At 37.2% G+C, this 6,634-nt stretch overlaps 1 pseudogene; it reads left to right on the top strand.

Annotated features, from left to right (window-relative positions):
* The first annotated feature begins 610 nt into the window (after positions 1 to 610).
* On the top strand, positions 611 to 1,237 carry LOC114204657 (small ribosomal subunit protein eS8 pseudogene; annotated as a pseudogene).
* Positions 1,238 to 6,634: the final 5,397 nt, after the last annotated feature.

Raw genomic sequence — 6,634 nt, 5'->3', positions numbered from 1 at the left:
GAAGACATAACTTCAGAGGGACATTTTTGAAGAAGATAAAACTGAGATTATCTTATAGGCTTAGGTGTATTTCAAGGAGATGCATGTTTCTGGGGGAGAATTAGTTCATAGGGACAATGAAAACATGCAAATGAATAAATGTAACATCTATGTTAACATAATCTTTATCAGTTTACTTTCCTTCCTTTCTTTGTTCAGCAAGCTCCTACATTTGTTTTTGTTTTGTTTTGGTAAAACCTCCCCAGTAAGCTACTTGCACGTAAATTCTTGTTTCAGGTTCTGTTTTGGGAGAATCCGAAGTAAGCAAAAATATATACACATAGTGAAATATTACATTAAGACAGAGTGGCAACTTGATATTGTATAAAAATCACTCCTTAATTCGGAAAAAGTTTTGAAAGAGATGCATGGAGAAGACCAAGTACAAAACCATTGTAGTAATCCAGATGAGAAAGGAAGATGTACTACAACAAAATAATGAGATTGTAGAAGGAGGCAAGTAGATGAATATGAAAGCTAAGTCAAAGGTAGAATCAAAAGGAATTAGCATTTGAGACAAGCCGGACCGTGAGGCTTTGTGTTTTCTCTTTCGCAGCCAGCACCGAGAGCGATGAGCATCTCTCGGGACAACTGGCACAAGCGCCGCAAGACTGGGGGCAAGAGAAAGCCCTACCACAAGACGCGGAAGTATGAGCTGGGACTCCCCGCTGCCAACACTAAGATTGGCCCCTACACACAGTCCGAGTCCCGGGAGGCAATAAGAAGTACCATAACTTGAGGCTAGACGTGGGGAACTTCTCCTGCGGCTCTGAGTGTTGTACGTGAAAAACAGGGATTATTGATGTCTCCAAAGCATCCAACAACGACATGGTCCGCACCAAGACCCTGGTGAAGAACTGTATTGTGCTCATTGACAGCACACCTTACCGGCAGTGGTACAAGTCCCACTATGCACTACCCCTGGGCCGCAAGAAGGGGGCCAAGCTGACGCCCGAGGAGGAAGAGATTTTAAACAAACAAACCAGAAAAACCGATCAAAGAAAATTCAGAAGAAATATGATGAAAGGAAAAAGAATGCCAAAATCAGCAGTCTTCTGGAGGAGCAATTCCAGCAGGGCAAGCTTCTTACGTGCATCGCTTCAAGACCAGGCCAATGTGGCCGAGCAGATGGCTCATGCTAGAAGGCAAGGAGCTGGAGTTCTATCTGAGGAAAATCAAAGCCTGGAAAGGCAAATAATCTTCCTCCTATCTTTGGTCATGTAATAAAAGTGTTTATTGTCCTGAAAAAAAAAAGGAATTAGCATTTGTTTTGGATGTTGGTGGTAAGTGAAAGTAAAAAGTCAAGGGAATCATCCTTCCTTAGGCAACTGAATAAATGGGTAGGGAATACAGGAGGAAAGTCAGATTTAGGGAGTAGTTTCATAAGTTGAATTTTTTCAAAATTGAATATATTCAGTTGAAATACTTGTGTGATGCCCAGGTAGGCGCTTATACGTATGTGCTTAAAATTTAGGATTGGGGTTACAGAGTGTGATACACTGGAAATAATCAATTAGAGATTATGATAATTTAAATGATACCTGGGCACTGATTTAGTATAAAATATCTCAGTATAATGATAATAATTAATGTTGTGTAATAACATAACTTACATAGTATTTTCCCATATCAATTTCAGTTGTAAGTTGCTGAATATAATGCATAAAAATGTCATTAGAACTCCTTTTAGATTGTGTAGTAGGATGTCAACAGATAATACTTTTAAGCTATTGAGACTCCCTAAGCTAAATCTGAATTATCTCAATAATCCTGCTACTTTTGGTTTGGTTCAAAGTGACTATTCTTTTTAGTATTGTTAAATAAGCAAAACCTTTATTAGTGTATAGAAAAACATACAAATTAAAAACTCATAAAAACAGGTAACAAAAGGTAATTTCAACTATACTTGCAACATGCCATGATTATGAATTTGAAGACTGAAACTTTTAACCTTATAGCAGTTTGATGATTGGCTTAGGAGTGCTATTTCACCTTGGAGGTGAACTAGAACTACCTAAGGAAATTCACTTTCTTTTGGAAGACTGATTAGGGTCCATGTTATGCTACTTTCAACTACAAATTTCTCTGAAAGAAGCCTCTACTGAGGATGAAAGTCACCAATGGAAACAAAGATTCCTGAACTGCCATCTCCCATTCCTGTCTTTCAAATCGGGAAATCAAGACACTTATCTAGAGCCGGTCTAGCTAAGCTCAAATCAGTTTGGACATAGACTGATTCTGTAGATCATGACCCTAATTTTGTGTAGTCGCTTTGAAAAGAATGGACTCTCCCTGAATTTGACTGAGCAACTTCTTTTCATTGAATTGCTTTGAAAGCTACTTCTGCGTATAGCACATTTTCCACAATAGAAATTCAAGGATTTTTCTATCTCAATACTGTCAGCCCAAATGACTTCAAGCAGTTTCAGTTCTCCCATCTGTAAGAGAAGAATTTGCTCAATCAAGTTAAATCACTGTACCAGCTCAGTCACTGCACCAGAAAACATTCTAGTTTTGTCTAACTATTCTTATTCCAAGGTTAAATTAATGTCTAAAGTTTCACATTTAGCCCCTAACCAGTCACGTATATATTAATAAAAATATATTTATAAAAAATCATTTAGGTAATAAGGAGTCTCATGGAATGAAATATATATTTGGGTTTCTAATAAAAACTTTAAAATTCATTTTTTTAAAAAATGTTTCTCTATTAGCTGAATTTTAATGTACATACTTTATAACTTTATATATAGTATATTCTGCCTTCTTAATACATGTACACACACACACATGAACACATACAGGCTCATAGGCAGAAGTCTCAAGTTCAGCTTACCTTTAAAATTTCTTGCTCTTCTTTGCCCTATTCATGTTATATCAAATCATTTTACACATCCAACTTTCATCATCTTCATTGTTCTTTTCCCACCTACAACTACCTTCACCTCTCTTGAGTCCTTATCTAAAGATAGAAGCTCATTTCTTTTCTTTGTTTTATTATTTTCCCAGGGGCTGTACTAAAATTATTTATCGAAGCTCTGATAATACAATAAGAAGACATGTTTTAAAATTGCAGAACAGACTATTTAATGTAGCTATAAGGGAGTAACTGGCACCTCGAGTATGCAGTGTACAAAAGCAGCCATCTTACTTTTCCAAGGTCCCAACTTGTGGTCCTGCTAATTCTAGCACTCTCAATTGCCTTCAGTTCTTTACAGGTGCTCTTCCCACCAGACGAAATCTTTCTTCTCCCTCCATTCCCTTGATTTATTCCTAAATAGGTTTCTTTTCTCAGTTTAGAAACTGTTTGTTTTGCTTAGATTCCCCAAACTGGGTAAGTGCCAATAATATGTGATCTCAGAGCATATTTCGTACAGAACTAAGAATAAGCAAGAATCTTTGTTTTTGTTTTTGTTTTCTCATTCTTCTGGCTTATTTTGCCATTTATTCTTAAAACTTTCCTTCGTTGTTTTTGAAATATTGCATTTTTCAAAGGAAGTTTTTCTTTCTTGTAAGTATAATATACATCCCCCCCTGCAAACTTTGGAAAATTACACAAAATAAAATAACTCACTTCTATGAATTTTTTTAGGCTCAAAAGTGACTTGTCATCAGCATGTACAGGGATAGACACCAAGTGACATAATTAAATATGTTTATCATTTTGAAATTACAAAATACATTCCTATGTATTACCTGATTTAGACTTCAGGACCCTCCAATGAGGTGACCAGGATAGATAGTGTAATCTAAACCTAGACATGAGGGTTTTGTGATTTCCATCAGTCATTACATTGCTTTTTAGGAATCATTGCTAATCTCTATAAGTGTCCCTTGCATTTCCTACCCAGAGCTTCTCACTCAAGGGTAACATGAGTTTGACCAGGGTGTGTATAATGGCTTTATTCCCATTTTACATATGAGGACATTATGTTGCAGAGAAATTCAATTGCACAGCTAATGAAAAAGTCAATAATACAACTCTAGTTTTCACATTCAGATTCCTGAATTATTTACATTAATTACTGAGTAACATAATAAGTGGAAAACATTTAGTACCCTGCCTGGAAAATAGCAAATGTTCATTTACTATAAGCAATTATCATTAGTTTCCTTATTTTAAAAAGTTTAAGAGACTTTGTACTATTCTTACAACTTCTCTTAAGATTTGGAATTATGTTAAAATAAAAAGTTACCCAAAATGTCCCTATTTTTGTAGACACCAACCAAAATATTTATAAACATAATGGTAAGTAAAATATTATGATGGCTGGATTTGCTTTAAAATACTCTGCTAAAAATGAACTGTTAGGACTTCATCAAGATAAAAAGCTTTGCACAGCAAAGGAAACAGTCAACAAAACCAAAAGGCAACCAACAAATGGGAGAAGATATTTGCAAATGACATATCAGATAAAGGGCTAGTATCCAAAATCTATAAAGAACTTATCAAACTCAACACCCAAAGAACAAAAAATCCAGTCAAGAAATGGGCAGAAGATATGAACAGACATTTCTGCAAAGAAGACATCCAAATGGCCAATAGACATATGAAAAAGTGCTCAACATCAGGGGTGCCTAGGTGGCTCAGTCATTAAGTGTCTGCCTTTGGCTCAGGTCATGATCCCAGGGTCCTGGGTTTGAGCCCTGCCTCAGTCTCCCTGGTCAACGGGAAGCCTGCCTCTCCCTCTCCCACTCCCCTGCTTGTGTTCCCTCTCTTGCTGTGTCTCTCTCTGTCAAATAAATGAATAAATCTAAAAAAAAAGTGCTCAACATCACTTGGCATCAGGGAAATACAAATCAAACCCTCAATGAGATACCACCTCACACCAGTCAGAATGGCTAAAATTAACAAGTCAGGAAACGACAGATGTTGCCAGGGATGCGGAGAAAAGGGAACCCTCTTACACTGTTGGTGGGAATGGAAGCTGGTGCAGCCGCTCTGGAAAACAGTATGGTTCCTCAAAAAGTTGAAAATAGAGCTACCCTATGACCCAGCAATTGCACTACTGGGTATTTACCCCAAAGATAAAATGTAGGGATCCAAAGGGGGACGTGCACCCCAATGTTTATAGCAGCAATGTCCACAATAACCAAACTGTGGAAAGAGCCTAGATGTCCATCAACAAATGAATGGATAAAGAAGATGTGGTATATATATAATGGAATATTATGCAGCCATCAAAAATTGAAATTTTGCCATTTGCAACAACATGGATGGAACTAGAGGGTATTATGCTAAAGGAAGTAAGTCAATCCGAAAAAGACAGTTATCATATGATCTCGCTGATATGTGGAATTTGAGAAACAAGGCAGAGGATCCCAGGGGAAGGGAGGGAAAAATGAAACAAGATGAAACCAGAGAGGGAGACAAATCATAAGAGACTCTTAATCTCAGGAAACAAACTGAGGGTTGCTGGAGTGGTGGGGGGTGGGAGGGATGGGGTGGCTGGGTGATGGACACTGGGGAGGGTATGTGCTATGGTGAGCATTGTGAATTGTGTAAGACTGATAATGATAAATCACAGAGCTGTATCCCTGAAACAAATAATATATGTTAATAAAAAATAATAATAAAAAATAAAATAAAATACTCTGCTAAACACAACAACAAGTGAAGGGGTTTAGATAAAACAACAGTAATAAAAGGCACTATATGAATACGTGTTAATCTGGGAAATGATGACTTGGAAGTCCATTATACTTTCTCTCTACTATGTATATGTTTGTATTTTAGCAAAATAAAAAGTTAAAATGAAATATACATGTATATGCTAGAACCACCTACATAATTGTCAAGGTACAGAGTAAAGATATATGTGCTAACAATAAAAAGGAAGAAGAGCTATTTTAAAAATATTTGCATGTAAATGCATTGAATATCTGTGATACAACCATCAGAAACCAGTTAAGATTGTCTCCTGAGAGGAAAACTGAGTGTCTGGATACCTGGCATGAGTGAGGAGCTATTCATTGCACCAAATAAAATATTAGGAACCATATGAATGTATTCTCTATTCAAAAACACATTAAAGGGGCGCCTGGGTGGCTCAGTTGGTTAAGCGACTGCCTTCAGCTCAGGTCATGATCCTGGAGTCCCGGGATTGAGTCCCACATCGGGCTCCTTGCTCAGCAGGGAGTCTGCTTCTCCCTCTGACCCTCTCCCCTCTCATGCTCTCTCTCTCTCATTCTCTCTCTCAAATAAATAAATAAAATCTTAAAAAAAACACATTAAAAATTAAGTTTCTGATAAAACAAGCATAGGGATGGGGCGCCTGGGTGGCTCAGTCCTTAAGTGTCTGCCTTCAGCTCAGGTCATGGGATCAAGCCCAGCATCAGGTTCCCTGCTCTGCAGGAAGCCGGCTACTCCCTCTCCCATTCCCCCTGCTTGTGTTCCCTCTCTCGCTGTTTCTCTCTCTGTTAAATAAATAAATAAAATCTTAAAAAAATAAAAGCATAGGGAATTCTTTCAAATGCCCACGAAAGTCTGCTCTTTAATGTAATAGGGATTTTGAACTTAAAATAAAAAAACTTAGGTATAAAGTCATTGATTGGACTGACTTCTTTATCTTAAGCAGTTACATAATACAAATAC

The sequence above is a fragment of the Eumetopias jubatus genome, unplaced genomic scaffold, assembly GCF_037043125.1.
Source record: "Eumetopias jubatus isolate StellerSeaLion01/CBP00866 unplaced genomic scaffold, mEumJub1_p1.0 scaffold_6, whole genome shotgun sequence".
Lineage (NCBI taxonomy): Eukaryota > Metazoa > Chordata > Mammalia > Carnivora > Otariidae > Eumetopias > Eumetopias jubatus.
The sequence above is the reverse complement of the archived record's forward strand: the minus strand, read 5'-3'. Positions and strand labels throughout refer to the sequence as shown.